This window comes from Podarcis muralis, chromosome 12, assembly GCF_964188315.1.
Source record: "Podarcis muralis chromosome 12, rPodMur119.hap1.1, whole genome shotgun sequence".
Classification (NCBI taxonomy): domain Eukaryota; kingdom Metazoa; phylum Chordata; class Lepidosauria; order Squamata; family Lacertidae; genus Podarcis; species Podarcis muralis.
Window position 1 is genome coordinate 28,115,051 of NC_135666.1, and position 7,519 is coordinate 28,122,569.

The 7,519-nt window shown below is 43.0% G+C and overlaps 1 pseudogene; it reads right to left on the minus strand.

Moving 5' to 3' along the window:
- Positions 1–2,978: 2,978 nt before the first annotated feature.
- Positions 2,979–3,147, minus strand: LOC144324997 (U2 spliceosomal RNA; annotated as a pseudogene).
- Positions 3,148–7,519: the final 4,372 nt, after the last annotated feature.

The following is a 7,519-nucleotide window of genomic DNA, read 5'->3' on the forward strand; positions in this document are numbered from 1 at the left end:
TTCTTGTGTTCTGCGATACGTGCATTTATTCGTCTGTTTGTTTGTCCAATGTACGTGGCTGGGCAGACTTTGCAGGGTATTTCATAGACCCCTTGGTTTTCCAACTGGATTTTATCCTTGGGGTTTCTGAGGATATTGGCTATTTTTTGGTTGGCGCAAAAGGCTGTTTTGATATTGTGTTTATGGAGGATTTTGCTAATTTTATCTGTAGTGCCCTTGATATAAGGAAGGAGGGCCATGCCATTGTTTTCTTCTGTGTCTTGGTTTTTGGGGGGTGTTTCTTTTTGGATTAGCTTCGTAACCCTGTTTTGCTGGTATCCATTGGCAATTAACACATTTGAGAGATTCTGTAACTCAGTTGTCAAGTGGTCTTTGTCAGCCAGGCGTTTGGTTCTGGAGATGAGAGTCTTGGCTACGGAGTTTATTTGTGCAGGGTGGTGGTGTGATTGTGCATGTAAGTAGCGGTTGGTGTGTGTTTTTTTCCGGTAGATAGTGTGTCCTAGGGAGCCATCAGGTTTTTTGTAGATTAGGACGTCAAGAAAGGGAAGTTGGTTGTTGGCTTCTATTTCCATAGTGAATTGTATTTTGGGGTGTAGGCTGTTGAGATGTGTGAGGAAGCTGTCCAGTTTTTCCTTCCCGTGTGGCCAAATTACAAAGGTGTCGTCAACATATCTGAGCCAAAGTTTGGGTTTGTGTTCTGACTTGTCTAAAGCATTGGTTTCAAAGTGTTCCATGTACAGGTTTGCGATGACCGGTGAGAGGGGTGATCCCATAGGTGCTCCTTCTATCTGTTTGTATCTTTGTCCATTGTGGATGAAGTACGTGTTGGTTAGGCAGTGGTTGGTCAGGTCCAAGATGTATTCGGGGGGATTGTATTTGTTTTGAATGGCTGTCAAGGCTTCATTAATGGGCACTTGTGTGAAGAGAGATACAACATCGAAGCTCACAAGTAGGTCATTGGGATGTAGGTTTTGCCTCTTTATTGTTTCTATGAACTGGAAGGAGTTTGGAACGTGTGAAGAGATGGATTCTGCATAGGGCTGGAGTTGCTTGGCGAGAAATTTAGCGAGATTTTGTAGAGGTGAGCCTATGGAGCTGACTATTGGTCTGAGTGGTGTTCCTTCTTTGTGTATCTTGGGGAGGCCGTAGAGTTTGGGGCATCTGGATGATTTTTCTCTGGGGATGATTCTTAGCTGGATTTCTTCACTGATAGGAGAGGCTTTTATTTTGGATTTGGTGGTTTTTTCCAGGTAGGTGGTGGGATCTGTTTTTATAGGTTGGTAGGTAGGGTCTTGGAGTAGATTTGATAGTTTTGCTTGGTAGTCCGATGTGTTCATCACAACAGTGGCATTACCTTTGTCTGCTGGGAGAATGATTATGTTGTTGTCTTTCCTCAGGTTGGTGAGTGCTTTCTGTTCTTCTTTGTGTAAATTGCTTCTGGGTGGTTTGCTGGAGCAGAGGATGTTGGTGACTTCAAGTCTGATTTTATTGGCTTCATCTGGGTTGATTTTGGTTAGGCTAGCTTCGACTCCGCATATGATGTTTTCCGTGGGGATGCGTCTCGGGGCGACTGCAAAGTTGAAACCTTTGGAGAGTACTTTGGTTTCAGTTGAGGTGAGGATCCTGTCTGATATGTTATGTACTGTTTGTTTCATGGGTTGTTGTGGAGGGTGGCTGGGCTTCTGGCGTTTCTCTAGTTTGTGGAGTTTGTTGGTATGTGTGTCTGTCTTATGTGAGGTCTCCGTTTCAGCTCTCCAGACGGCTAGTTGTTTGCATTTGTCCCAGAGTGCAGGGTGGATTTTGTTACAGAGTTTGAGGTGAAGAGTGAGCAGATCTTTGTTGGTTTGGTTTAGTAGGTATCTTTTCTTGTGTAGTTCGTTTCTGATTAGGGATAGTTCAGTTCGTTTCAGGATCCTTTCGGTAGCTGGGGTTTTAGAGTGGAATTTAAGTTGGAAGCTTGTGGGAATTAAGTTGTTGTCTCGGCAGTTGCGTAGGAACAAGAGATCACATAAGATGGTGGCTCTTCGGATTTCTAGTTTCTCGTAGGTTCTTGTCAGCTGGAAGGTTTCCTCCTCTATGAAATACCCTGCAAAGTCTGCCCAGCCACGTACATTGGACAAACAAACAGACGAATAAATGCACGTATCGCAGAACACAAGAATGCCGTCAAAAAAGAAGAAAAAACTTCCTCTCTCTTCCAACACATGAAAGAAACAGGACACGAAATTAATTTTGCAGATTCCAAATTGCTCTCTAACATGGAACATCACCACAAGAGAATAATCATGGAAGCCATCGAGATAGAGAAACACCCTCACAACATGAACAAGCGTGACGACACATCCCGCTTGCCAGACATCTGGAAATTAGCCCTCCCCACAAAAACTGACACCAGATCCAGAGGCACACAGAACGCCATCACCAATCAACCACACCAGACCCAAACCCAGACCCTCTCCACAGATAAATTACAGACACCATCCAGTAGCCAAACCATGGTGGCACCTCCGGATGCTGCACCCCCCTGCAATCCCTACACAGATCTGGCTGGCACAGGCCACAAAACCACAGCTCGCCCCTATACACGAAGCCAAGCCAGAGCACAACTAAATGTAGTACACCCATCTTCTCAGAAAAACTCTTCACAAAGTTCAAGAGGTCAAGACACAAAGGCTTTAGCAACTAATCCACACCTAATGACCCACCTAAGTGGTACTCAGGATATCACTCAAGAAATCACTCAAGATATCCCTCAAGCAATTAAGGAACAAAAGAAGAAAAGGCACACTAGCCTGGGAACTTCCTCTCTGCCCAGACCATACCTCCTCAACAGTATTTATAGGAACTCAAACACTGAGATCCTGCTCTGTTCCAGTAACAAGAAGCCGAAAGCACCAGCCTGAAGATGACGAGTGAGACCTCGTCGAAACGTCGCCTAGACACCCCAACTTTTACACGGGAAGATACCCGAGGACACCAAAACCTGCATTCCTGTACCCGTGAAAATCTACGAAAGCATATATATATATATATATATATATATATATATATATATATATATAAAATCACCATAAAATTCATGGGGGGTAAAAAGAATACCAGTACGCCCACATACACTTGATCTTAGCCAAAAGGCCGAGAAGCAATACCATTAAATACCAGAATACCAGTAAAATTACAGTACTCAGCCCAGGATAGTATGATGACAGCAAATGTAATCCTGTGTATTGTGGGATTCCTATAATCTTATTAAAAAATAAATAAATCCCCAAACCTGGGCTGGACACCATTATGAGCAAAAAGGCCAACTTGGTAGCTATCCTACAAAATAAATAGGCATTAAGTCAGGCTTCCTCAACCTCAGCCCTCCAGATGTTTTGAGACTGCAATTCCCATCATCCCTGACCACTGGTCCTGCTAGCTAGGCATCATGGGAGTTGTAGGCGAAAAACATCTGGAGAGGCGAGGTTGAGGAAGCCTGCATTAAGTAATACAAGTCTGAGGAGAAGTGAAGCTGTTGTGTACCTCTGTTGCTTAAAATTCAGGAAGGAAATTTAGGAAGATCTCCTCAAAACCAGGATTTCTTAATTTCAACCAGTTGCACCTAACGAGTGGCAGTTTCCCCTCATAACCAGTGCTACAAACTTCCAACTCAGACCCAACCCTCCAGTGAGAAGCTCTCCAAAGATGTTTCTCCTGATATTCCCTCAGGCAAGGGTAAGTCCCTACAGCTGAGCCCAGCTGCATTCCTCTCATGGCTGAGATCGCTGGCAGTCCCACTAGTGAGGAAACACAGCTGTGGTAATTCCAGTCTTCAACAGAGAACATGTTAACCCTTGATTAGACTCAACACCTTGCCGAGGGGAAAAGCGACCCTAACTACTTGGCTTCTCAATAGTTTGACACCTTGTATTTATTTGCTGAAGTATTTGCCTGTCTCTTCAGATTCCTGGTGAAAGCATGTTCTTCAAAAATAGCTCTAGGCCACACGTCTGCAACAGTTCCTTCCTGCAGCGGAACAGAGCTGCGAAAGACGACAGATCAGCTATACCTTTAATAGTTATGCAGAAGCTGGATTTTCTGCAGGTGTACTTATATACCATTGCTAAAGGTATAGGAACCCTGTCCTCCTTGGCATGCATCTGCCCAGCCTGTTTAGCTGTGGCCTCTTTTGTTTTCTTGGGCTTCCTGCTGTCTACAGCCAGTGCCAGATTTATGTATAAGCTAAACAAGCTATAGCTTAGGGCCCCACTCTCTTGGGGTTCCCCAAAAATTTAAAGAAAAAACCTGGATGTAGATTTCCAAAATATAAGATAAAAAACAAATAAAATAAAACCTACATACAGCAACAGTGTTTTGTGTTGCGTACGCACCTATAATATAAACAATGGGCCCCGCCTGCTGGCCTGTTCCCTAAAATATCACAATTACTTTGATAAAATACATATTTTGTTATTTGCAAATGGCTTTAGATACCTATTAGGTCCATAAATTACCATATAACATATATTCAACACAAAAAAACAGTGACAATTTGTTGTTGACAAAGGACAGCTGGACATATAAAGGGCCCCATTACCTTCAGTAGCTTAGCCTCATCAAACCTAAACCCGGCCCTGTCTACAGCTGTAGATATTCAGCACAATAAGCCTGCAGCTTACGCACATGTAACTTGTGCACATTCAGCTTTATGCTCTTGGCAAAGAAATTAAAAGAAATTAAAAAGGGGTAGAAAAGGGGTGGAGTTCGGGGGGGGGGAAATGACTTTAGCAGTTCCACCTGCCATTGCACCCAATGTGTTTTGACTATACACGGTTTTGGTTTTAGGCGCAATCCCTGGAACGTAACCCCAGTGTAAATTGTGGGCTTACTGTACGGTATGATGAGTTGAAGCTGAAGAACTTTATTTTCTGCTGAAACTCCAAAGCCTCTCTGATCAGCACCACCTTGTGGTCCCTGGGCTTATTCACAGCAGAAGTTACTCTGAAGAAGGAACATGTTCTGTTTTTGTTTGTTATATCTTCTGGAGTCTTCAAGTAGCTGAGATATTACAGTTAAATTACAGTGCAGAATGGCCATGGTTGGCAACAGAGAATAATTTTACAGATTCAGCACTTTGCATTATCTAAAGCAAAATGTTTTTCTTTTGAATCAGTTTAACTTTCTTTTTTGAGTGGACATATATTCTTCTGTTCTGAGGTTATAAGATCCTCGACCTTTTCATCATGCAACTAGCATGAATGATCACATGACTGAGAATGAGTGACAGGGCCTTCTCAGTGGTGGTGCTTCTTAGCCTTCCTTTTCTGTTATCTTTCAGACAGAAACAGAATACATTTTTATTTAAGCACATCAATAATGCATAGTTCTACTGCAGTTGTAGCCATTTTAATTGCTGCTTTTTGTGTTTTTAATTCTCTGGTTTCAATATTGTATGCTTATTCTTCAATAGTTTCATTTAAGCACTTTTCTCTTTAGACATTATAACCCAACCCCACAGGTAGCATTTTGTAAGGTTGAGCAGTATTAAAACTGCACCCTGTCTCCATTGCCTTTTAGGACCTGGAGGGGAGAGCTGGAGCATTGTGGAGGCCCATTGGGCAGTTTAGAACTCGGAAAATTGGGAAATGGAGTTGGGAAAACCAGTTGATGAGGGAGGTTTGAGGAAGAGACATATGATAGCTGATGCCAAATACCCAGTTATCCTATAACTCCTTGTTGGTGAAGATTAGGAGGCTGCTGTTGACTGGGTTAGACTAAGAGGCTACTCTTTGTAAACGTCTTTCCACGAAAAGGTTACACCATCATTTTTTGTTTGCTTGTTTGGTTAATAATAATATTAATAATAATATTAATAATAATATTAATAATAATAATAATTTATTATTTGTACCCCACCCATCTGGCTGGGTTTCCCGAGCCACTCTGGGCGGCTTCCACAAAAACCAAAAATACACTAAAATATCACACATTAAAAACTTCCCTGAACAGGGCTGCCTTAAGGTGTCTTCTGAATGTCAGGTAGTTGTTTATCGCTTTGACATCTGATGGGAGGGCATTCCACAGGGAGGGCGCCACTACCGAGAAGGCCCTCTGCCTGGTTCCCTGTAGCTTTGCTTCTCGCAATGAGGGAACCACCAGAAGGCCCTCAGCGCTGGACCTCAGCGTCCGGGCAGAACGATGGGGGTGGAGACGCTCCTTCAGGTATACTGGCCGAGGCCGTTTAGGGCTTTAAAGGTCAACATCAGCACTTTGAATTGTGCTCGGAAACATACTGGGAGCCAATGTAGGTCTTTCAAGACGGGTGTTATGTGGTCTCGGCGGCCGCCCCCAGTCACCAGTTTAGCTGCCGCATTCTGGATCAGTTGTAGTTTCCGGGTCACCTTCAAAGGTAGCCCCACGTAGAGTGCATTGCAGTAGTCCAAGCGGGAGATAACTAGAGCATGCACCACTCTGGCGAGACAGTCCGCAGGCAGGTAGGGTCTCAGGCTGCGTACCAGGTGGAGTTGGTAGACAGCTGCCCTGGATACAGAATTGACCTGCACCTCCATGGACAGCTGGGAGTCCAAAATGACTCCCAGGCTGTGCACCTGGTCCTTCAGGGGCACACTTACCCCATTCAGGGTAAACTATCCAAGCAGCCAGAAGTACAACTGGAGGAGCTTTGGGGTTAGAGGCAGATTGTTCCCAACTGTTGGGCATGTTACAAGTTTTTTTTTTTACTGGGGTGGAGGTTTACAGAATTTGGCTTAAAGTAAAAGCCATTTAGAGGATGGTGTAAGTCTCTCAAGTCTTTAGAAACTGTCATCAGGCACATTTAAGACCCCAGTGTAAATATAATAATATCCTTTTAATAAACAGTATTTGTTATTAGTTCATCCTGTGGCCAGTGTTGGTGTGTATATCCCACTTTGGTATATCTCAAATTGAAGCTTCTAGAAGGCTTTAATAAGGGAACAGTGCCATTGGAAACGGGTCACATTGAGGAGCTCTAATTTATGTGGCAAGGAGTTACATAGTGCAAATACCTAAACTTGTGTTTATAAAAAGTGAGATGAGACAAGGGGAACCAATTTACCTATAGATCATAGTAGCAGAGGGATTTGTATTTCCCCATACACAGAAATTGAGAGATGTTAAGGGATGAAGAAAGACGCCCTGTTTCCCCTCCCCAAACAAAGTATTTGAACTATATGCACAATTTACTGCAGCCTGTTTTGTTATTGAAGATTCAGTGACCCTTGCTCATTAGATTATGATTATACACATTTATTTTAGAATGCATTTACATTAGAATATAAAACACTAAGAGTCCAGCAAATGGCTTTATGCAGGTTTAGTCTGGATGATCCTTGAAGTTATGATTCTATGAAGACATATATGAACATGGTTAACAAGAAAGAAAAGTGACTGAAATATTAAAAATGCCATAAATAATAGTGTAATACTGACACCTACAGGATAGGTGTCATTACCTAGGTGTTTGCTGCATTGGACAGTGTGGCGGTCTAAACCTACA